We start from the raw sequence: 25,864 nt of genomic DNA on the forward strand, positions 1-25,864 counted from the left end.
GGCCAGGCCAGGCGAGGCCAGGCCAGGCCAGGCGGCGTCCCGCCCCCTCAGCTCCGGCCTCTGACGCTCCGCCGGCCGCCTCGCCCGGCCCGCTCCGGCCGCCGCCCGGCGGGGAGCCCCCTTCAGCCGCCCCTGCCTGCGCCGCTGGTCGGCTGAGGAGATCGGCGGTGGCGGAGCTGTCCCCGGGCCTGCGGCACGGGGCGCCGTGTGGAAGCGGGGGGGGGGCGGCACCACCTGCTGTGGCCGTGGGTTGTGTGTGGGTGTCACCCCCCCCCCCCCATTTACCGCGCACCCCAAGCGACCTCTCCCGGCTTTGTGTTTTCCACGAGGGTCGAGTTTTTCCAATTAACCCCCCCTTGCCAAGCGCCGCAGGGCCTGGCTGAGCGTCCAGCACCGTTCCCATTGCAGGGCCGCGACGTGGGGCGCCTGTGACGGAGGACGGGGTGGTGGGCGAGCTCCGGGGTACGGAGGGGACGGGGACGGTACCGAGGGGACGGGGACCGTCCCGGTGCACGCGGGTCTGAGTGATGGCCTGCGTGTGCCAAGCAAGGCGTCGAACCATGTGCCGGGAACCTAGTCCTGGACCAGGGGTGGGAAGGAGGTTGTGGGTTGGAAAGGAAAGACCCAGAAGAGGACAGCATGCGGAGCCCGGGCAGGAGCCCAGGGAGGGGTGGCAGGGCCCCCGAGAGACCCTGCCGGGGGCCAGTGGGGTGGACGCGCAGCCGGGCTCTGCAGATGCCGAATGGTCCTTTTGCATATCTCTCCCGCGGAAAGGCAGACGGGCATTTTGGCCAGCACCACACAAACGTTGATGAGAAGGTGCTGACAGGAGTAGGAAGAGTATTAAAATAATAAACATTGCTGTTGTTGGAAATGCTTTTTTTGAAAAAAGAGTGTTCCCCAAAGGTGTTCAAAGCCTGTGTTTACTTGTCCCCTTTTTGAACGGCATGCCCCAGCTTGAATCCCTGTCTCAGGTATGTGGTGTCCTGACCCCTCGTATGCTTTCTCCTGGGCTCTGGGATCAGCACTGTCTCACAGAATTAGAAATAAGATGGAGAATAATAAGATTCGATATATTTTTTGAAAAGGGTCAGGTGGGGTAGAGGGGGTAGGAAGATTCTCTCTGCCAGACTCACGTATCTGGCAATGCCACAGAACAGGAGCATCTCCAGTGGGAGAGAGAGGTTCCCTCCCAGGGGCTTGCTCTAGGGTCTCGTGCCAGAGCATTGCATTGAAAAGGAATAGGTCGGAGTGCTCACCAGCCTGTTCCTTTTCAATGCGATGTCTCGTATAAAACCTCAGGCTCTTGTCACGTGGTTGGTTACTGTATCCCAGCTGTGGAGCCCTAACTGGAAATCAAGCGGCGGCAGCTTTCTGAGCGACTCCTGCTCGGATCACAAACGCTTGCCTAATCGTTCAAAACAACTCGTGCAGAAATAGCCACAGCACAGGACGGACATGTATTTATGTAGACAAGAGTCATAAAAATCTGTTGGCAAGGCAGTATGTGGGAATAGCAGAGGAAGAGTGAGGTGCTCGCTTCTCGGCAAGCAAGAGGAAGTTACGAATGTATTTGTGTTCTTGACAAGTGACTGGCTGGGACCAGGTTGGTATGGTACCAGAGAAAACAGTGTCAACAGGTTCTGCGGCAGATGCGCTGCCTTCTGCCTCAAGCCTCCTAGTCTTGCCTGCGTGCCTCTCTCTGTCTTTTCCAGGCACTTTGGGGGTAGCTTCTCAGCACGTTCCTTGTCTTCCTTCCACCCTCCAGTGAAGAAGTGACTGTAGACTTGAGAGTGTGATAAAGTGACCAGAACAGGGGGTTTATTTCTAAACCTTCAAAACAAAGATCCTGTGTTTTGACTGAATATCAGGAAGGTGCTATTTTAAGCTCCACATGACAAAGTTGACTTTTTAAGAATAGGGCTTTTTTAAATTTACCCTTAAAATGGTATCATATAAAGAACAGTTAGGTTTTCTGTGGTGGCATTTTACCTATAGGGTTTGTTTATGGATCTCTTACCACCCTTTCTTATGGCCTAAGATGTATGTTGGGGTCTGTCATAATGTACGTTTCTCCGTGTAAGTTTTGTCCAGCAACTTCTGTTATCTTGGACATTGATTTAACAGTGGGTTTTGTTTGTTTGTTTTTTGGTTTTTTTTCTCATCAGTTCTAGTGTCTTCCATTTACTCCAAGGTTTAATGAATTTCACTCATGTTCCTGTGGAATATTGCTGGAACACTTGTGAAGAGAGCTATAAAAAAGCAAAGTGGGCAATATTGGGTAGAACAAAGCTCACCAGAATTTACTAGCTGTATCAGGTGAGAACATCACCATTGCTTGATTTAAATGTGAAGAAGAGTATTACCTCCTTTTTACTTCCCCAATGATGCATTGTTGGGGTATACAGACACAGATGAGTTCGTTTTTGAAACAAGCATCGTAAGGCCCGGGTTCATAATGTATTCCAATACACAATGGTTCTTCATCTTGTCTGTTTTTATTTTTTACCATTATTTTCCACTTTAGGAAGCAATAGGAGGAGAGCTTGAGAGCTGTACTTGAACACAGATGGTATGATGGCACAGCATTTGCTGCAACTTGCTTCAAGTTATGTTACAGAGTTCATTTTTAACATAAGCTTTAAACCTTTATTTTGTAGAAAAGTCTCATGGAAATGGCAACCACCCAAATATAGACTATACGTTTTCAGAGGTACTTGAATATTTTGCGGTAACATGATGAAAAATTAACTGATACAGGAATAATTATAATCCTTAAAAGTGCATAAAGAATCCAGACTGGAGCATACGTTAGATGAAGCACAAGTACGTATTGCTTTTTGATATCTCCAGGAAATATAGGGGAACCCCTTGTGAAGTAGGCTGCAATACTGTAGGCAGTGTTAATAGTTTTGTGGAAGGAAAACATCAGCCTTTCCATTCAGTCCTTTCCATTATTTCTGGTTTTGGAGTGAATGGAATGTCTCCTGCAGCAACCCTAATTGCCTCTAACCTTAGTTTTTGTTTGCTAACAGCCCCGTGTGTCAATAGGCGATGCACTCATTCCCCTTTAAGTAGGCTATTTTTGCCAAACACCATTTCCACTCCTCTGGATTTCATGAATGCTGCCATTTGAAACAGATCCAAGGAATTAGACATTACTCACCTTTGCATATGCCACCTCTTGAACAGATACTCTCCTGCTGTCTTCTTATATTTCCTGCACTTTTCCTCCAGTGTGGAAAGTTTTGTCTTGCTTATTGCAGTTTTGACCAGGGAACTTGGTCTCTTAAAAAGATAGGCTTTAAGCAGTTTCCCTTTTCTTCAAATGCATTTTCTCTACTGCACTCCACACAGCTTTTTGTTCGATGACTTGCACTTTCACTATCTCAGACTGTCAGGCGTACTTGTCGGCAGCTAGGAGCAAAACCTCATTTGTAGAGTTGACACATTTGCATATAAAAGTACATACATGTATGTTTATTTACTGTCATTCTTACTTTACTTTCTTATATGAGAGGAAGAAGGGGGGGGGGAGAAAATTACCCCACATATTTTTTATTCTCCCTCTAACACAGCATTTAGTTCTTTCTTCTTCCCTCCCATACTTTCTCCCCTAAGTGCTTTGTTATTTTTCCCTGTGCTTAACCATATTTAATTAAAAGTGGATGGGTAGCAAGGTAGGGTTATCCACACACTAGGAGAAGATGGCAGGGCTTTTGGGGGGTTACTCTCACACAGGCCAGGGAAGGCAGTCCAGGAAGTCCATAGGAATAGCTCTTAAAAGTCGGTGAATGCTGTCAGGACTGGAAGGTGCAGCTGTGGTCACTCTTGGTGCTAACCAGGCTGCTGCTAGAAAATGGAGATGTTCTGATTGACTGTTTTTTTTTTTTTTCCTGGGAACAGGAAAATGAGAAAAGGCAGCCTAGCAAAGGGCATTTCTCTGGAGACCAGGAGATGATTCTGCAAATCTATGGCCTGCGGGGGAAAAAAAGAAGAGTTGCCAGCAATATTTTGTGCTCTCCTGCTGTCAGGAGCTACTTGTCCGAAAGCTGCTTGCTCAAAATCCTGACTGTTGTGACTTTTACATACCTTTCTGTGCTGATTCTCAGCACTACAGGTGCTGAGATGTAGCTTCTCAGGCTACGTGGTTAAACTGTATATAGGAGTATTCTTACGCAGCCTTTGTGTGCTTCTGTAGGGCTTTGAGCATCTTGCCCCCCACTTAGCAAAAGCAAGATTGTTGGAGTATTACCACCTTTCTGGAATAAAACATGAACATTTTTAGGAGTATGTCCTAGCTATCTTTATTTCTTTCCTTGGCCACAGCCTGTGATTTACAAGCAAAACTTCAAGCTTTGCACAAGGGAATGAGATCTTACATTCCTCCCCTTTGTAGTCTGATTGTGCTTTTGGATCAACTGACACACTTTGTCCACAGGACACTCTTGTAGGTTGACCCAATGGAGAGACTTTAGTGAAGGATGGATGCATTTTAGACTTTTCTTTTTGTTCCTTTTTTCCCCCCGCCAGTGGTCTAAAGTGAGTCAGATTCTGACTCTCTGTCAGGTGCCAGTGATAAAACATGTGAATTGTGGATAAGGCTGCTATTTTCCATCACTGAGTGGAAAGTAGTTAGAGCTGCTGGATCTCATGGCCTTTCTCTCTGCCTCATTGAAGATATCCTCAGAACCCTCTCTAACTTCCTCACCTGTCTGCCCATAGTCTAGTTTTATAAAAAAATGACACATTTAGCTGAAGAATCAAGGTACCAGTGAGTCTAGCATAAGTAATCCTGTACCTTGGATTAAAATCCTCAAATGATTTTGTATATGGACTCGTTTAAGTATACATAGTATATGTCTAGTATAGTATATATATAGTATATAACTAAGAGAGTGAGTGCATGGTTGGAAGTGTCCCCAGGGATGATTCCTCAGATTCGACTGTCAGTAAAATGCAAAGGTGATTTTCACAAAAATAATTTCAAAATGTTTGCAAACATCTTGTCACCAAAGTGACAAGTATCCAAGAAGGATGTCAGGATATCCACCAAATAAATGGCATAGAAGGGATGAATTGTAAGTTATTGCATTCCCCAATTCTGTAAAAAAGTAAAGTAAAATGGCAACTTCCTTCAGAGAACTTGTCACCAAATCCTGAAGATAAATCAGCACTGCTCTTTACTTCCTACTAACCTTTCTGAGAAAGGAAGCTAGATGCTGTTCTTCCTTGTTTAGAAAAAGCTCCTGAAAGGTATGAAAGGCTGTAAGTTTGCACAGGGGTCACTAAGAACTGAATTTAATCTCAAAACCTTTTATTTCCAACATTTAGTGTATGAGATGGGGGAGAACATCAGGACATGGCCGCACTTCAAGGGCTTCAATAACTTTCAGTAACCAGTTAGCTGGAAGGAGAGTTTGAGAGGTCTGGGTGGCAAGGCTGTTATTTATGTATAGGTTCATATATGGATCTCATTTGGTTCCTTTCATTGTAGTGTTTAAGTGCGTTAGTGACATATTGAATGCAAAAGTGTGCAAATTCTTGAGTTGCTGAAAGCTCATTTTGAAAACAGGCACCTTGACATTGCTTTAGGTATATCTACTTTCCCAGGGAAAATTCAGTTTGTTTCTGTACCTGAGTTGATTTTACAATATTAGATGCAAACTCAAAAGCTTCATGGAAGAACAAAGTTCATCACTCTTGAATAAGGTTGATTAATCAGACTATTTTGAGATGCAGCTAAGAAGCGTTTTAGGGATGCTGCTGCAGTCATCAGAACTGTGAAGAAATCAGATGAAATATCCCCAGCATCAGCAACAAAAAGGAGATTTAACATGAGTGTTTGAAAACACTTGGCTAGACAGAGGCCTGCAAGTGGAATATGTATGGCTTATATAATATGACTTTATTATATTCTCATTCCTAACTGATTGCCCAATGCTGAGGTATTTGTGTGTGTTCCAAAGATATACTGAAAAAGCGTATCACATATGTTTTCTTCTCCATTTCTCCCTACAGGAAGCAAGATGGATGGTGCCGAAACAGGCGTGCTTTGCCCTGGGATGCGTGAAGGCGGTTGGTCACCTGCTCTGCTGGGAGCACCGACTGAACATGGGTCCTCCAGATCTGGAAATATGAGTTTGAGTGAATTTAATATGGTTTTGATAAATTAACTGTGCATCGGTCTTATCCCGATCCTCCAGACAGGACTGAATTACACCCTGAATTCCTGAATCTGGAGTAATTCTGTTGGTTTATAGATGAAAACAGTTTTTTTCTTTTTGCAAACAATAGCCATTGGGATTTGGGAACTTGGAACTCTTTTTAGCTTGTATTCATTTCCGTTATGTGTAACTGCTCTTGACTGAGCAAGATAATACTTAAAAAGTGTTACCAGAAGAGACAGGATGTCTTGAAGCAAACTTGAGACTAACATCATTCTATTATACCTACTTTGATTTATTTTTGGACTTATTTTTTATTTATTTGCGCTTACTAGCTAATGTTATTTTAATGTTGATTGTCAGGAAAAAGGCTCCATAATGTCTTGTTTCAAATCAGTTCTGCCACTCAATTTCAGAGCTTCTTGTCTTGTATGCATTTATCCTCAGCTTGTCTCTTATTTTTTAAATGATAAATTATTTATTTTCTTTACATTCTTTAGAAATATACCATAGCTGTTAGAGTTGAAGGCATCCGAAAAAATGCTAAGGTGCAAGTTACAGGTCTCATAGGGTACACCCTGAGGATTTCTGGAGGACCTCAAAAATGAAATAGCGTAGCTGCTATAGGATACACGCAAACTCTCACTGTAAACATTTGCCACTAAAAGGATCAATGGGTAATGTATTGAACCTGTATTTTTACAAGGTAATCCAAGGAATTATTCATACAGTGAATTGTGTATTAGATGATCATCTAAAGTTAAAAATGGAATGATACAGCACCTCAAAGGTCATTTTATGAGGTGGTCTAAGAAATTACAATGTCTAGAGTAGAAAAATCTCATTAATCTCTTACTGGTATCTGAGTGGTTCAATAGAGGTAAGGGTGAAGGAGAACTTACTAATATATTTTATTTAGATTTTCACAAGCCCTTGGTAAAATTATCACAGCAGGTTACTAAAGAAATTCAAGATGTAGCTTTACAAGGGCAACTTAGGCCCCTAAATATATATTTAAGTAACTTTATTCAAGTTATAGGCATTAATAGCATTTCTAATCTTGAAGGTTTGCTTAATGCAGTAGGAACTTAAATTTTCCACTGGTAAAATCACTCAGTTCCCTTGTTTTTGCTGCCGAGCATGTGCAAAACCATCTTGACAGCTCCAGGCTGCTAAGCCCCGAAGAAATACATAAAATAAGCATTTTCTTGCAAGTTTCCTCACAACTGCCTGTCAACTTCAGTTTTGCATCCCAGCAACCAATTTCAACTAATTTTATTTTATACTGACTACATTTATCACAATTTATTTTATATTCTTCATAGGATATTGAAAGAGGCTCTCAGGGCCACAGATTGCTGCTGAAATGTTAGACAACATTTGGCATGAGCAGGATCAGAAATTAAAAACTGGCATTTTTTAGCCTGGTTGCCTTTGAAATGAGGTTTATGAGATTGTGTTGTTTATCTCTCTGTACATTCAGCAATTCCCCTTAAAAACTTTGGGACCCAATTTCAACCAAATTTGAAAGATGAGCTGAAATCTCAAAATAAATAAGGTCTGTGAAAAACTGCAGCTGTACAGAGGACAAAGCGCGTAATTAAATGCCTGCGCTTTGGAAAAGGCAGGTGGAAGCCAGCCTTTATATAGTAGTTGAGAGCCGCCAGCCTGCCAGAGTATGCTCAAAGATTTTTGATTGAGCATAGCGTGTGCCCTATATGGAGAGTGGGTTTCAGAAGAGAACCTGAGGTTGTTATGGCAGAGAAGATTCAGGAGACAAAGAACACAAGTCCATGAAAACAATCAATCAAATGCCACCTTGTTTGTTTTATTTCTTGCAGAGAAACTCGATTCTCTTGCCCTGCCTCTTCTTCCTCCTTCCCACCCCGAACACCTTTTTTTCTCCCAGAATCTCCAGAGTCTGTTACTATCTTTGTATTCCCCTTGCTCTCCTGGCTCAGCATCAATTCCTGTAACTTAACTGGCCTAAGAATTCTGTCTGATTTAGTAATGAGGTCTCAGATATACCCTGGTGGGAGCCAGTTAATGGCTGTTTCTTCATCCAGAAAGTTCAACCAGACTGTTAGGATGTGCTCATGTCAATAGCTGTAACAAAACTAATTGGTACTGACCCCTTTCCATCCTGACTGGAGAATCTCCTGCTTTGATATTTATACTCATCAAACATTTGTGGATTCTTATCGTGCCCCCCTGCTGGCTACCTGACATTTTAAAGACCCAGCTGTCGTGTGGTGGGACTAGTGAATCTAGTTTAAAAGAAGCTAAGTAGAATTAAGCAAATTATTATTTTTTAAATCTATACACACATTTCAAATAGTATATCCAACCCAACATTGCAATGTTTTTAAAATATTCCTATAAGGTATGGAGGCCTACAGCTGTCCCACAGGGTCTGTGTTAGTCTAAAAACCTCTGTGAGTGTTGTATATTTTACAAATTAGCTTTGCTGGAGAAACAAAGAAAAATGTCTTGTCTCCTTTTTGTCTTTTCTGTCAGGTTCTTCCTCAAGATGGATACCTTATCTAGCATGGAAAGTTTTTGTAGTTCTCTGGTCAATTCTCTAAACAGGACACAATTGAGCTGATGTCAAAACAAAGAATACACACATGCATAGTACTGGGCTGTGATAAAAGCTGCTCTTCTGCACAACTTCCCAGCTTGTGAAACCTGTCTGGTTTTGCATAATAGATAAGCCCCAGGAAGTATAAAATTAGGGGGAGTGCTTGCAGTGTGGCCAAGTTACAGTTTTACAGTCGTTTAAAGGTCAGCAGCAAATTGCCATCTACACCCAGTCCTGCAGGATAAGGCTCTGTAGGGACAAAGCTCTCACGCAAATATCCGCATGATTTGCCTGTGGCCATTTGGAAAACCTGCGGCTGAAGAAGGGGCTGAGATCCCACCCTGTCACTTGCAAGCCAGGGTCAGAGTTACCAAGCCAATCTTTCTTGTCATTTATCTAGGGCAGACTTTGAAACCTAAACCTCGAGGAAAGATTTTTGAAGCAAAAACTCCAGGCCTAAGGTCTCACAGGGCAGGTACTCTTTTTCCCCCAACTTCTGGATTCTCTGTTTCTTATTACTTAACAGAAAACGAGATTTTGATGAGAAGAAAATTAAACTGCTGAAGGAGACTACCAAGTTTATGGATGTTATTATCTCATAAATAGTTAATGTCTCACTTCTCAGTTAAACTTTTTTTTTTTTTCAAACTTGGCAAGCTTCTGGTGAGGATAATAAAGAGTGCATCTAGGCTGTAACCAAATGATCTCCATGATATGATAAGCAGCATGCAAGCAGCAATAATAGCAGTAGACTAACTTCAGAATGCTGTGAGTTCCTCTGAACTTCACCAACAGATTTGTTGATCAGCTCCAGATTCTGCAATGTCATTTTTCTTCTTCAACAGAAAAACTGTCACCAGAGCTGGTTACAGCTCACGCCTGCAAATGCAAAAAGTTGTATGGAGACAACAGTGCACAGGAAGACTTGCTAGGCCATGGATTAACATGTGTACCAGCGCCAATTTTCAGAGAAGATGGTTTGCACAAGGAAAGCTCAGAACTCAAAAGCAGAGATTGGGTGCTCTTCTAAGAATAGGTGGAGGGACAAGATTTGGGGAAAAAAACTAAACCCAAAAAACCTGCTGTAGAAAATGCTCCACCTGCTGTGAAAACAAAAAGGAAGGAGGGTAGTAAAAGAAGTATGAAGCGTATCTAGTTTCAGAATGTGGCTGAAGAAAAAGGAGCAGTAAAAATCACTACTACAGATGAAATCCATAGATAGTCTTAAAGGATGGAAAGATCTGTACTGCATCCTGCAACTATCGGAAAGCACATGGGGTGTGTGGTGGGTGTTAATAGGCAGATTATAAGACAAGGTGGAGATTCAGACGTGTCCAGCTAGACCTATGGTTGATGTTCAGGTAGGAAGTTCTTGAAATGTCCTGAACTCCACAGAGCATGCTTAAATCCATGAGTCAGTGTGGTATATGCTACAGCTACTCAGCACTGACCAGGAAGCTCTCCGAACTATTTGTTTGCTCCATCTCCTACAGATAGCTGGTGATGAGGCAAACACAGTTAGGAGTTCTCTTTCTGATGAAACTTTTAAGCTCGTGGCGCACAGGCACTTGATCTGCAATACCAGACGTATGCCTCAAACAGCTGGACGCAAACGCGGGAAGGAGTTTTCCTGCAGGTTCTTGGGTAACGAGCTAGGCTGACATACCTGTACCTCAGCTGTAAATGAAGCCTCTCCTGGCACTTGTGCAGCGTGCCACTCCCAGGAAGATTTGGGAGTTTGCTAGGCATGTCCTGCCTCTGGCTCACGCGGTCCCTGGCACCACTCCGATACCCACAGAACAATTTCTATCATCTCCAGCATATCACCTCTCCAAGTAAGTAAGGCATAGAAGCTCAAAGGATGTTCAGAGGGCTCTTCAATACATTCATTTGGATATACACAGCATTAAAACACTCTTTTTCTATGCCTTGGTGCTTTGCCACCAACCAAAAATTCTGCCCCCCTCCTCCCCCCCACCATGATCTTCCTCCCACAGACCAGCCTTGCTGGTGATTTTGGCCTGCTCCTCACTTCCCCAAGCACTCCCCAGCGAGCTTCTTGCTCTGACAAATTCTCCCTTGGCAACAATAGCTCCTGCTGGGTTCCTCCCAGTCTGTGGTCATGGCTACTGGGGTGTGAAGTGTTCTGCCCACCTGAGTCAGAAATGCTCGGCAGCTCCGCTTGACAGCTTAACAAAGAGCAAGTCATCAGTTGAATTGTACCCAGCCATCGGGACTGTCTCAGTGGAAAGGGCTGGATGTAAGAATACCTGGCCCGAACGCTGTAAACTCTCAAATTATTTTTTCAGCTCTTACAACCTGCAAACTGCTTCAAATTTATGAATCCATCCTGCACGTAATTTAAAAGTGCATTTTCTTCAGAGAAAAAATAAATTGCAAAAATAAAAATGTTTCTCTACCTAAAAATGATTTTGTGTTATGTTTTGGGAGTGGAAAAGAATCCCCAAACTAGATTACAAAAATACACAGGCTATTATTTTGATTACAGTTGTTCTAACTGAATATTTTTACAGATCTGAAAATGTTCTAAGGGATTTAAAAATAAAGGGGGCACATGGTTTTTTGCTCCTAGGGCTTTAAAATCTAAATTCTATCTCTGTGTTTGCTAGAGATCCTTTTCTCTGCTTCTTCTATACTGAGCTTCCTAAGTAAGATATGGTTTTTCTTGGTTTTTTGGGGGGAGGGTCTTAATTAATCTGCATGAAACACTTTCAGAGAAGGCTGGCTGCTGAGCCCACAAAACCATTGATACTGCAAAACCAGCGTTTGTGAGAGAGACATGCAGTACCAGTGGGGGCTTGTTCTGTAACCTAGTGCAGGGCATCTTTGCTGGACCAAGGGCACGTGCTCTTTTTGTGTCACACCCGTTGCATCTTCCTTTGAGCATATGTTCGTTACTGTCAAGTTAGTGACCCCGCATAGTTGGCTGCCTGCAATGCCAAAGGGAATGTCTTTTATCAGGTTGGGGGGCATTAACATGTGGTTTCCTTGTGGAGATGAAAATGGCAGGTTTCTGCATATGTTTGTTTCTTCCCATCTTTTTTTTATGATGAAGAAAGTCAAGGTCTGATTTGTTATCTGTAGGGTGGTTTTGGTCTTTTACCATACTGCTTACTGCTGCAAGGAAGGTGCTAGGGAACCCTGTTACTCTTCAGAAAGGTAATCTGAGTTTATTTATTTTACACAGGAATAATCACCAGATAAGACACAGAAGTAGTCCTTAGGGCATGGAGCGGAACTAGATCTCCTTGCCCTTGGCTGTGAGCTCTGGCCAGCAGACCAGCAGGCTGCGATTGCTCTCAGGATCAATGTTCTGTCATTAATTTTTGGACAAATACGACAAATTTTTAGCAGGAGCTAAAGGTCCCCTTGTGGAGCCTGATAGCAAGAGTGTGCCCTGAAGAAATGGGTTTGTCTTCTCTCAGGTGGAGAAGTGAATTGAATCTGGGTCCCCCATGTCCTGGGTGAATGCTCTTCCCACTGAAGTGCTGGGTTAAGGGGATGGGGAAGAGAAGGTGGGCAACTTCATTCACTGTTTGAAAGGAAAACATGATACCTGCTTGCTCTTCTTCCAGCTCCATCTTCAGAAGAAGCAACTGGCTCTTAATCCCTGGCAAAGAGACATCCTTCCCTGCAACCTGCATGCAGGCAGAATGAAGATGCACCACTGAAGAGACGGTGCAGGAGATCTGGTGGCCAGGCCTATGGACGCTGCAGCAACAGCATTTTCAGGAGACGACTGGCACAGCTCCAGTGGGGCTGCGTCGTGCACAGCAAGTAGAAGGTGTCCCTCTACGTAGGCAGAGAGCCTGTCCTCCGGGAAGTACCAAAATCTTGCCAGAACTTGATATGAGGTGGGTGGGGAGGAAAGAGAGGTTTCCATGTTTTACGCTGAAACGACATGCATATTTACAAGCCTCTGTGTTCACAGTCTTTCTTCCTGTGCTCTGTATAAACAGGAGTCAGTCCCAGTTAGAAGGCAGCTGCGTATGGGATGGGCTGTGGGTTGTTATTGTTATTTCCATAACACTTGCATGTAAAGATGTCAACCTGTGCTGAGACCCAGTTAGGCTATAAACACAGCAAGCTGGAATCCCTTGGAGAAAGAGAAAGATAGATGACTTGCCTGCAGTCAAACATAAGTCAGTGGCAAAAATAGTACCTGGTCTCTGGACTGAAAAACCAGCATAGAATCAGCCTGGTTTGTCTTGGGCTTCCTGCAGCTCACAGATGGATGTGAATACATTGGGCTGAATTGGAATCTGTTAGATCTAATTGAGCCTTAATTATAATACATTAAACAATTAAAATAATGAAGATCAGGCACAATCAAATTTCAAAACAAAGAGATTTAGCAAGATTAGACTGTTAAAACTGTACAGATGATGCCATTAATCTTGGAGAAGGTCCAACATAAACGATACAGTATCTAGCCAGCTGGGAAGATGGCAAACTGGAGGTAATATCAGATTCCCAGCATAAAGTGTAGGGGAGTAAGTGGATTTTCCCCTTCCATTTTACAGCTTTATTTTTAGACAAGAGCAAAATACTGAACATATCAGAACATGTATATGCGTGCACATATAACATAGGTGTGATGGCTATGAGCCATACAAATTTGTGGACTTCAAGGAGGCAGGGAGTTCAGTTCACGGCTTGAAACAGTTGGTGAATTACATACACCACTGTACTTCCATTTGTGTTTTTAAGAGTTATTCTGTTATTTATAGTAACTTTAGCACTGAGGAAGCTGGCTTTGACTGACAACTCCAGGAGCAGAAGTTGTTCTTTGTCCGTAAAACAGGTACAGCACTTCAGGAGATGAGAGGAGGCTTTGGGCCCCATGCTCATTCCTTCCCTGGCCTCTCCAGAGATCTCATCATCACTGTTATCAACAGTAATGCATTTATGACACTTTGCCATTTGTGAAAAGAACCCGCTGTGTTGTTCACATGAAGCCAGGCTCCCCCCAGGAAACCCAGAGCTGGTGGAAGGTCCTGGAGCCCAGGCACAAAGCCATGGGGAGGGGAGTGCTGCAAAACAGCCCAAAGCTGCTTGTTGGAGGCAGAGCATGGGGAAGAACAATATGTAACAGTTGATAATGGAAAAACAGGTGAATGTGACCAAAAGCCCGGCCTGCAGTTCACAGGTAAAATGATTTTACCAGAAAAGGAAATTCTTTTTAAAAAGCCAAAGAACAAAGACATTTGAGGCCTCCTCCGGGAAATAAGGATGAGCAATCTAAACTGCGGGTTTTCTTTGTATAATCGAACACTGTATTCCTGGAGGGATCTTTTTATTTGGTTCTTTGCTTTCTCTGATTCCTCTTGACAATGTACACAAGCTGCAGTACAGAAAATAGAGATAGTCAGAGAGAGATAACACTGTACCGAGAGAATTTAATTAATAAGTCCTTGTGGGACTGTGGGTAACTATGGAAAGAATGGAGGAAGATCAGCAAAAAGAAATCCTCCTAATGTCTGAATGTATTAAATATTTCATTGAAAGAAAGCAAAAGAGGCACCAAAAGGAGTTTATAATTCTTGGAAAACCTAGAAAAGAATATTAGGCAATGTATTCTCTTTTCTCTTTCAAGTTTGCTTTAGACAAACTTAGTACTGCACCACTTTCAAGGAGGAGAATTTGGGCCAAGGATTTAGCAATAGACATCTGAAGACCTCAGAAAATCAAGGGACTGGGGAAACAGAACAAAGGAAAAGACTCACTCTCTTTTTCAACAACCACCACCTTTTACAGTTCTTCAGGAGACACAGGTGAAGTCCTGCATGGGCGGATGCCATGCACACTGAGATGCAAATGCTAGACACCCATTGCTCCACAGTGGGCAGCAGATAGACAACAGCAATGCTGCTTAATTTCAGGCTGACCCAGGAATGAAAGATTTTTGGCATACTGATCCTAACCTCTCTCTTCTGTCCTGTCAGCTCTTACTTCCCAGTGCCCTTGGGCTGGCTGAATTTGGTCTGCTAATGGCCTTTCTATAGTTCCCTGCCCTGGTACTTGTGTTGAAGCTGGGCTTTTAGGTCTTAGGGTAGATCTTGGAACTGCAGATTAAAATCACATATCCCTGCTTTTATTAGAAGCTTTGCTGAGGTCCAGAAGTTGCTGGAAGCCTGATACTCTCCACCATTTACTGGCTGTGAATTATGTAGATACTCATATTTTTAATTTCCTTTCATTTAGTTGTGTGTGCAGGACCTCTGTCATGACCAGCAGGGAACTCTCCCCTGGGTACAGAGGCAATTCAGCATCTGTGCCAACCCTGGCTTGTAAAAGCCTGGCAGCTCTTGACAAACAAAGCCTAGAAATGTTGCTATTAAAAGCATTTATTGAATAAATCCATATGTGACAAAATGATAGCTGCTAAAAGCTGTGGAATTGTTTTTTAATGGATAAATCTTATTTGAAAGGTAAAGCTGAGCTGCAAAATCTCAGAGAACAGTCACCTGAGGATAGAGCTTTGAGCAACGTGGGAAAAATTAGAACCACTACGAACAATATAGAGGATAATAGATTTGAGAACATGTCTGCTTTGAGTGGGAGCTTTTATGTAAAGAAAAGAGAGGATAAGCCTGGATTTAACTTTGGTATTTGAATGCTCTCACAAATAGAGATAGAAGAACAAACCCTCGTTCCTTTCAGCAAGCCTGCGGCAGTTAGAAACAAGAGGACCCCTGTTCTTCTACGCAGGGGTCAGCAGACTGCAAAGGGGTACAGTGGGCAGGCTCTGACCTCCCAGTGAGCCATGCAACTGAGCTGCAAGGCCCCCGGGTCTGCCTTTGCACCTTAGCTGCATGTCGCACCAGCCTGTCAGTCTGTGCACAGCCCTTGTGCTTAAGGGAGGCAGGGTGCTGAGCTCGGTTGGTTGAAATCTCCCTATGACGGGGAGCAAAGGAGCAGCAATTGTGTAAAGGCTGTTGCAACAACTGAAGAGCAGCTCTGCTGGAAATCCAAAATTGCCCTGGGAAAGGATCCTATTTTTGTGTCTCTCTGCTTAAAGTGTCTTTGCTTTGGCCTTGCTTGGGCAATCAGAACTTGCTCTAAACACCAAAAAAGAAGAAGAAAAAAAAAAGGTCATTCTTTAAAAAGAAGCATCTGGGCAGTATTTAGCCATAAAAATAAACAAACATTGGCTATCATCTGAATTGTTTCTTAGGATGCTGAAAAGAATCTGTCATGATGGGCTTTGGGCAGGTGATCGCTGAGGGTGGGTATTTCCTGGTGAGGGATGGGGAGCCCTTCATTGGAACTGGCAGAGGCAGATGTGGTGACCTAGAGGTGCAAAATAGCCTCTCTGGGAACGAGCGGTCTCCAGTGAGGACAGACAGCTCCTGTGACTGCTGCTGACATACATGAATGCAGTATGGAAACACTCAAACTAATTCAGGAATTTCTTGGCACACATAATGTCCACATTAGGGAAATGTTTTACATCATTTGAGAGATGGTCTAGCTTGTCCAGTCTCTTCAAAGAGATCATTGGAGAAACTATGAAAACAGTATATCAAGATTATAAAGGTTTACCGGGAGATCAGATAGAAATGAAAGGGAGGACAGAAAAATGTTATGGAACAATGAAAACAAATAACATCCGAAAACATAACATCGGAACTGATCCTGCAGAGAACGCCAGGATGAATATTGCATGCAAACTCATATTTAAGAGGATCTTTGGGAAGTAATGGGTTCAACCTAGCAAGGAACAGATTTTTCAAAATCAGACATAGGAAAACAGTCAGAAGCACCTACTATGTTTGGAATATTACACATGCAGGTGCAAGTGCCCAATTTAGAAATGAGTCTCTGACATTCCTGCTTGCAGTCTGGGAGCAAGTGAATGTTTGTGTGCACCTATTGCTGTAAATCAGTCTCATCACCTATGAATATCTTGCTTTTGGAAATGTCAATATTTTCTGGGGGGAAAAAAGTCCTCTCTTCAGTTTCTTCCCAAAATAGGATGCCTAATGTTGGTAAAATTGTAGACCTTTTATTTCAAGATAGGTCTACACTGGCTTTTCTGTAACAGCAGTTTTCCCATCTACTGCTTCCTAAAGTGGTTGTGGTAGAGCTGTGATATATTGTCAAAGAATTTCATGTGCTCAGTGCTTGCAAACCATCTTTTTATTAGAAAACATCTTAGTGAGAAAAGAACCATTTTCCAAAATTGGGGCTATTTAAACTTTCAGAAGTGTCTAGGATCCTTAATTTCTACCTTACTCTTCAAAAAAAAAAAAGGGTAAAACACAAAAACTCAGTTCAACACTTTATCCAGGGGAGAATAGCTTGAAAATGGAGAACAGAAGCACGTTGCATTTAATTCACATGTAAAATCCCCCCTTGCATTACCAGTGAGCCAGGGTACCACTGCTATATTCCAGTTCCTGAACTAAAGTAGCCGTAATCCCATGTAAGTAAAGCCCAGCTCTGCTGTCTTGTCTCCTTTCCTCCTTTGCCCAGTGGTTCTGTTGTTCTGGGGATGAACGTGGGATGCCTTGCTCGCTGCCAAACCCAGCCACCCCATGATGGTTTCTCTCTCTGAAGGAGAGGCCTTAACTCCAGACATCTTGCAAAATTCTCACTGTATGGGATCCCACTACTGGGAAGAGTAAGATGGCTTTGTGATATAGAATGGAATGGAATGGAATGGAATGGATTGGAATGGAATAGAATAGAATAGAATAGAATAGAATAGAATAGGAATAGTTCAGTTGGAAGGGAACTACAATGATCATCTAGTCCAACTAGATATTAGATATTAGCCAAGCCTTCTGCAGGGACCGGATGGTGTTTTGCCACTGAGTGCAGATGTGCTGCAGATGGAGACCCCCAGCTCCCCAGGGGAACGTACACTGCCGCACGCACCCCACGCCGGGCGAGTGTTGGGCACAGGCAGTGCGGGCACAAGATGGCGGGCTGTCATGGCAACACGATGCATCAGCCCTGGGAAACCAGGCTCACAGCTGCAGTGGCCAGCAGAGGAGCGCAAATAGCCAGGGCAGCAGTTGCTGTCAGGGGTAAAGGGAGAGCCCCATCCTGCAACAGCACTTCTGTCTTCACCCTTCCTATCTCTGCAGCAGAGGCAGTGGTAACAAGCCTGGTTTTCCGTCACAGTGCTGCCCTTCCTTCCTCTTTCCTGCGGCAGGAGCAACCCAGCCCTGGCCCCTTGTCCTCAGGATGGCAATGTTCAGTGCCGCCAGGTCTTCTGAGGAGCCTTCCGCTGGCTCTGCCTTGAATTCCCCATAGCAAAGGGCTACATTTGAAGCTGGGGACTCACAGCAGCCTGTGGTCCTAAGGCAGTCCACAGGAAAGGTATGAAAGTGTCCCTCATGTGAGTTCTTAGGGAAAAGTCAGATGCTTCAGCTAAATTAAGATTCAGAGCTTGCCATCAGGTTTTGCACCAGCAGAATAACCTCACAGCTAAGGCAAGGTCAGTGAAATCGGAGAGCTTGGCCTGTCTCAGCCTGCAGGGATCTGAATGCACACATCCTTTGGGAATATGGTAACCACCAAACTGCGCTGCCGCCCGACTAATAAAAGCAGACCTCTTCACCGCAGGACCCACTGAGGAGCTGCTGCCTTGTCCTCCCGGCCCTTCGCTGCCTCTTTCTGAGGGAATTTAAGCAATTTGAGCCAGCCTTGAACCTGTACTATGAACTAGAGAAAGCGCTGGACTCGGATGCCTTTGAAATCACTTTGAGCCTTGCATTGCTCTATTTCGCCCAACAATTCCCATTTGTATACTGTGACATTTAAGTCTCCCAGACCCTTGAAGCAGAACAGCTGGGCGATTATAAACTGCATTTGTTGTTCAGCTTGCGCCCCCCTCCCGTGAACTGAACCGTGAAAACAGAGCTTACGCCGGCTCTGCACTTGTGACCAGGCAGCACCATTTATAAAGCTCCAGGATGAGGCTTTATGGCCCGTCCACAGTGATAGATGCAGAACTCCTGCAGGTGCACAAGGCTTGATATTCAGATAGTCAATCTGATCTCCAGATTCTTCCTTCCACAAGGCAAAAAAACCTTCTCAACAGAGAATGTCTGAGCTGAATTTCCCATCCAAAAATCCTGCTTGGATCTCTGTTTGCAGACTCCCATTCTTCTTGGCCTCTTCACAATGGAGGGCGCTGTAAAAAAGTTATTTATTATCAACCTTCCTGGGAATGGAGTGTGACTGGTTATAATAATCCCTTGTATTTCTTAAACACCTTATACCTGTTTTCCTAGCCCTTGGCAAACGTTAGGACTTCAGCCTCGCAGTGTCTGGTCAGGAAAGTCAGCACTGTTATCCATGGGTTACAGGTAGGAAACTGGGGCACAAAGGTTTTAAATGGCCGCTGGGATCTCTGACAGCTGTGTGAAGTGGATCCAGATGTGAGGCATCCCGGCCTCAGGTCTCTGCCAGCCCTCCGATAACAAAGCCAGCAGGAAGAGATGAGTATGAAGGATTCTGCCATCCCAACAGTAGCACATTTTGCCAGCTTTTGCACAGATACAGGGAGCTCTAAACAAGACTGATGGGTCTCAGGGGCCGGGACCTGTATCACCTTCCATCACTGTTACTCTGGGGTAATGACTGCTGGCAGAGCTGGGTGCTCAGGTAGGGACAAACGATACAAACAGCCATCACAGAATTGCCTGGTGTTGTCTGTCAAGAGACCTTGACATGACCCAGAAGATACATTTCTACAGAGCCAGTTCCTTTCCAACCACAAAGGCATCCTTCCTTCCCTATGCCTCTCTGTCACTTGTTTCGATAGCTGTAGTATTTTTCCAACATGAAATAAACACACGTAGTATAATTTTTCCCCCCAGCTCTCGAGTTTATCTAACCCAAACATTTTTAGGAGCTGGATAATGGAGCAGAATGCCAACCTCAAAATCATAACTTTTAAAGTTGGGTGAAAAATTAAAACAAATTAAAAATAGATATTAAATTTGAGAGAGGCTGAAAAAGTTCTGTTGGAACTTGGAGGGGTTTCAAATGTTATTTTTAACCATAGACATTTAGCTCTTATGGGAAACAAAACTTAGAAGGACAGATATAATTAGGTCAGATATTGAGAAACTTATTACGCTTTGCTACAGATGATCCCAGGGGAATGTAACTTAAGCCCTTTTTTTGTTTTAAGATTCAATCATGGTTCTTCACTTTTTTTTTGTACAATAAAGTAGGATAGAAATATGCTTGTATTACTAACTGCTTCAGCATGTGAAGCAATGAATGTTTGACAAGAAATCTGAGGACAGAAGGCAAGATTTTTATTTCATTTTGTACCAAAATACATAACATTATGCTAGCATCTGTGCCTGCTTTTGTTCACTGTGTAGATACAATTGATTTGCTGATGATACTGGTATCTCCTGAGATTATCTGATGCTTGGCATCTCCACAGCACCACTGTGCAAATATTAACTACGCCTTGCAGCATGATTACAACAGAGACATTATTCATATTACAAGTGGGGAAACTGAGGCAAAGAGCACCAGTTGTTTGATCAGCACCGAGTCTGTTTCACAGATGCAGTCAGGACTCAAGAACTTCTGCCTTCTGCTCCCACTGCTTCTGCAGAGAGATCCACCTTCACATGAGAACTATGCATTTCATACATAACCAGAGGAAAAAAGCCTTTATCAAAAGAAGGAATGAGCCAGTAGGTGGCTGATAGAGAGTACTGTTAACACATGGATCTGTCATTACTCATAGCATTTATCATGTCTGTTACTGTGAGGCACACTGTTCTTTAAAGTAGGTGTCTAATTTGAGGAATACTGGTTTTCCTAGCAGCTACAGTGATCTGGGGAGGGAGACTTGGTGAGTTGCCTGAAGTGAGATATTGCACATCATTTATTGTAAAGTCTGCTGAGAGAAAGGTGGAAGTGGACTGGAGTCATGATAGGCAGGTCCTGGATACCAAGTTTTCCTGGCACAGCCCCACTGGCTCAGGAGTAGGAAAAACAATACTCTCACTGACAAAGACTTGCTGGCACCTCTCCTGGAACCCACAGCCAAAGCAGACAGGCAAAAGAGCCTTTTGGCTAGATAGCTTGAATTTTTCAGGGAGGTGGTTTAACTGTATCAGCAACAGGTCTCCATTACTAGTATAAAATGTTTCGCCAGCCAGCAGGGGATTTCTGTGTACAGTTATTAGCAAAACTTCTGTAGTGTAGGATCAAAATGCAAATATCTACAATGACTGGAGCAATGTGGATTTGGAGTTTGGGTCAGATGCTTCATTATTGGTGAATGAAATAGAAGGAGTCTCTTCTTGCTGCTAGACCATGTCCAGGCCATGAGTGGTGGTAAATCCGAACAACAGATTTATCTTGAATCCACCTTGAATCTGAAGTGAAGATTAGCCAGATGCAGTGGCAGGACCATCTAGACCTAAGCACGTTCAAGACAAGTTGATCCAACTGGTGCTAATGTGGAGCAAGACTCCATACCTGACATAGCACTGGAGGAACATAAGATATGCCAGGAAACAGAATACATCAATATTTCTTATAGTATTTTTGAAAAGCATAGGTGAAAGGAAAGCATGTAAGTTCCTATGGTAAGTAAAAATCTCATGCTTGGCCTAGAGAAATCTTGATCAGGACAAAGTGGTGGAAGGTAACTGACTCCTGCGCTGCATTAGAAAGCACGTATTTGTGGCAACGTGAAAGTGTCATCCATCCCACTGTTGCCAATATTCGGGAATTTATTTGCTTTCTATACTTGTAGATGGTAGAGATTGCAGTCAAAGTTTCCCTGTCTGCCACAGGAGGTATTAAGGTTGATGAGCTGTTCATAATTATTGCTAATGACTACAAGGTAGCGATATTGCTCTTCACCTTCAAGGTAATAAGTGGCATCAAGCTATGGCAATAATCTCCTGGAATAAACACTGTACTCTTACTTTCTAATGTAAATTGCACTCTTATTGATGCAATAAACTGCAACTGTTTCTTTGGGCTGTGGAGGACTTCCAGTATGTGATAAAAGCCTCAGTCATGTAATTCTGTTGGGCGCTAGTTCCTCACAGTACTTTGCTTGCTGAGCTTGCAATAGGGGCCATAAAAAAGAAACACATTCCCTATCTGCAGCATATGAACTGTATAGCAAGTTTGTCTTTTTCCATCTGGCTCAAGCAGAGCTTGGTTGTTGTGTCTCAAACATACCACTTCTATGTGCAATCGCAGAACCTCACTGCCCTGAGAAATTCAAGTCAGATGAGTTGTAACTCAAAGCCCAGAAGTAACCATTCCAAGATAGGGAACTATCTTGGATAACCTGTTAAGGATAATGCTTCTTGGTAGTGCCCAGACAATAAATTGACTTAAAGTTTATTAAGGTCAATACTGTCTGAGAATACACGTGCCTTCCTATGCTGAGTAACTCTGCAGCCACACTTCTACAACAGTCCTTTCTTACTTGCTGCTTCTCTGTGTTTCTGTTAAACTCTCAGTCATCTGCCAAGTCTGTCTACCTCAAGCCTTGTCAAGCCTTGTATAGTTCTGCCAAGACAGTAAATTTCCTTACTCAAGGTACATTGGTTAAGAAGTTTGGTTGGGGTTTTTGGTTTGTTTTGGTTTTTTTTTCCTGAGGGAGCTGGTTTAACTTTTCTCAATCTGAAAAACCTATCCCAACAAAATTACTTTTTTGCTTCTGTATCAATAGTCAACTTTTCCAAGCATACAAATACCATTCGGATGTGTAGTGTGGCAAACTAATGACTGGTGTAGCAGTAACAACTCTCTCCTTACACAATGGCCGAGCTTTGAATTTGACATTTGAGTGTTCCCTGCTGTAGGCAATAGTGCCTGCATCTCTAGAGTAGTGGCAGGGGAGCAGACCATGCAGAAAGGAAATTCTGCTTTAGGTTTTTAGGGTGCTCAGCTAAAAGATATTATCAGGCAAACATGGAACTTCACTCTCAGGCTTTGACAGGTGAAATCGTATTCCTTTTCATCCTTGAAACATCATATTTCTCTGTTAGTATTCAAGGCAACCAGTAGGATGGCTACTTGCCTTTTCTATTTTTCAGAGGAAAGCAAAACCAAATCTTCCTGGTTTGATACCAGAGAGACACTGTCTACTTGAAATAGAGCCAGCTTTTGAAAATGAGTTAAAAGTCATCTCCTTGCCAATTTTTGTGGGTGTTCATCCTGCCTGGGTAGCAAGAAAAATCCTGCAGGGAATCTCATGAATGTCAGTGCAAGCAGGTAATGAAGAGCTAAGCCCCTGCTAAATTTCTTTCTTCCTTCCTTTGAGGAGGAGGAGAGGGGAAGGCAGATGGTAACTCTTTGCTGGAGCACTGTGCGTATGTCTGTTTTTGAAGCTTTACCTCCATAGAATTGATGTGTTTGGCTAAAGAATTATATCCTTGCTGCAGAAAACAGGAGCAAGACATCAGCATGTTCACTGACTGCATTCCTCTGAGCTGGGGAAAAAGTACTACAGAAAGCAGGGAGAGGAGGGGGTAGGAGCTGCTCACTGCAGAAAGCACTCCCAGTTGGAGGAGAAAATGTCAGGACTACTGCCAACGTACTGATTGAAAGGTGTTGGGGAGTGTTGCTCAGATTTACCAAATTGATGTGATTTATTGTGCTTTTCTTTCATCCCCCTCCAAAGATGTTAAGTCTGTTCAAATATACATTTTTTACTTTATTGTTCACATTTGGAGATGTTTCACACAATGAGGCCCAGGTAATATAATGCAGTTTCCCAGATTTCTCCATGGAAGCTCAAAATAATGCTTAAGTGCTTTTTTGCAAAGACCCTCTAAAAATTGAACCCAACCCCTGCTCCATCAGTCAGTTTGTGGCAGAACAGTAGGAAAGAGTGTTTCAACTTGGACTTTATAGCTCCATTAAAATACATTTTTTTTCACAATAAAAACATAGCTTAGGACTTCTCAGAAAAAAAAGAAAGTCTTTAAGCAACTGTTAGAGTAATTTTTCTTCATTAGTCTCTGATCATGTTCTAGGGAAGACAAAGCAGTGCATCCTTTTAAATCCAAGGGAAATATTTCCTAAATTTGGGGGGCATAAAGTGTTTCTACTTCAGCCAGCTGGGGAGTTTGGAGTCCACCGCATTGCGGGGAGGAGAGGATGTTAAAAACATATTTAAGTCTATGCTGAATGCACTGAATTGTGTTTGTTTCAGCAGTCACCCTTCTGAAAACATTTTATTCCAACAGATTCAAAATGAAACCTTTGTTTTTTTCACATCTAAAAGCCTTTTCAAGTTTTACCTACATTTAATTTAGCAAAAATCAGCCTATCTCCCCAGATAAAACACAACACCTTTCGCCCTTGTGCCCGGTTCCCCCATTTCATTTCTTTGCTGGTTTTCCACTTCAGCAGGAGGGTTGACAAGCTCTCGATCCAGGCCAGCCACAGACCTTACCTATCTTCATTTCTTCAGGTGGACACAAAACATTGCTTATTTGTGAAGTTGAGAAAAATGGAGGGTTTTCACCTGCAGTGGCCCAGCAACATCTCTGCCCTTGCTGGGACACCCACGGGAGCAGAGAGCATGCTGTCAGGGGAGGGTTTGGGGAGGCCTAATTAGCACTTCAGTTGGGTGCTGGTTAATTAGGTTAATTGGCGATCTGAGCCTTGAAGCACAGTGCCGTGGTCAGGGCTGGCCCTGAGACTGAGGCCTGGCAGGGCGCAGGCAGGTCCGGTTGCCATTACCACCTCGGGGCAGGGAGAGGGCAGGGCCCCACCGCCATCTTAGGGCAGCGCCGGTGTGCGCCAGGACATGGCAGGCGGCCGGTGACCAAAGCGGCTCCACTTGGCAAGGGAAGAAGCTCCTGGAGGGGAAGGTGGTGTCAGCCATCTTGTTCCTGGGAGGAGAAAGGCACTGTGCAGAGTGGATCGACACAGCAGGGCTGAGCGAGGCGAGAAGCCCCAGGGGTATTTTTAGTGGGGACAGGAGGGACCTGGCGATGAGGAACGATGGGCTGTGGGGGTCAGAGGCCTCTGAGGAGCAGAGGAAAGCGTGTGCCTGCCTTGTTTAAATGGCCTCGGCACGTGTGTAAGGACCTCTCCCTTGCAACTTCTTACATGTATGGGAGCAAGAAGTAAGACAACTGTTCTCGAATTGCTGTCATGCACACACAGAAAATCAGTTAAAATGCTAGAGGGATGATGCTTCTGCCTCCTCTCCTCTGCCTCGTGATGTATTGCTGGTGCTGCCCTCTCCCTACGGAAATATATGGAGTTTTCCAGCAAACTGTGGGCAGAGGTAGCTGGGGAAAACCACAGCATCCAAAGAACAAATCCAAGTCACCCCCGGCACCCACCTGTACAGTGTCCACCACATTGCTGTGGGGAGGCTGTCTTTACGTTTACATGGCGGGAACATGCAGAGATGATAACAAACGCACCCATTATTACCATCACCTCTGCCCCTCACATGCCCCTGCCCCTAAGGCCCATTCAGCACCTATGGCACTGGTTTAATGCCAAAAAATGCCAGCAGGTGTCACTTCCACAGGACACTCCATGAACATGCAGCAGAACCATGGCATGAGCACCAAGGGGCATTTTATCCCAAGTAAGCAAACAAGAATCTAATAAAGAGCACGATCATTATGCTTGGGTGCTATCATTGGCAGACAAGGTGTATTAGTGAGTGTCTAGTGAGTGTCCAGGCAGTCACCAGAATCTAGTTTCAGAAAAGATCTGATGCCCACCACTGCAGAAGATACACATGACACTGGAAAAAGGTAGGCAGCCAGTGCCTTCAAGGTGGGGTTTATATCAGTTCAACTGCCCTGCAGTGGACAGCAGGGAGGGATGGAGGTGGAGGCCAAAGGTATACTGCCAGGCTGTTCAAGGAAATGGCAGACATGAAGTCTCAGTTAAAGGCCATAGAGAATAACCTTTCTTTGTATCCCTGGTGCTCAGGGGTAACGTAGAATACTTGGGTGAAATCTGGCTAACCTGATGCCAGGCAGTGTTTGTCTTTAGATTACATCTGTGCTGGTGTGGAAAATGGTGTAGATGTTTCCGGACTGGGAACTTGCTCCTTTGAACCATCTTGCACCACAGTGTGCCTTTCAGGCAGTGAAGAGCACCT

At 43.8% G+C, this 25,864-nt stretch overlaps 1 long non-coding RNA gene across 2 annotated transcripts; it reads left to right on the plus strand.

Annotated features, from left to right (window-relative positions):
• The first annotated feature begins 1,812 nt into the window (after positions 1 to 1,812).
• LOC128142400 (uncharacterized) lies at positions 1,813 to 11,140 on the plus strand. Of its 2 annotated transcripts, none has more exons than XR_008235381.1 (3): positions 1,813 to 2,826; positions 6,022 to 7,956; positions 8,685 to 11,140. It is a non-coding gene; the product is annotated as an uncharacterized LOC128142400 (long non-coding RNA). The 2 variants fall into 2 exon arrangements; XR_008235380.1 differs by having other exon boundaries at positions 6,022 to 6,844; positions 7,651 to 11,140.
• The last annotated feature ends 14,724 nt before the right edge of the window (positions 11,141 to 25,864 follow it).

The sequence above is a fragment of the Harpia harpyja genome, chromosome 5 (genome assembly GCF_026419915.1).
Source record: "Harpia harpyja isolate bHarHar1 chromosome 5, bHarHar1 primary haplotype, whole genome shotgun sequence".
NCBI lineage: Eukaryota > Metazoa > Chordata > Aves > Accipitriformes > Accipitridae > Harpia > Harpia harpyja.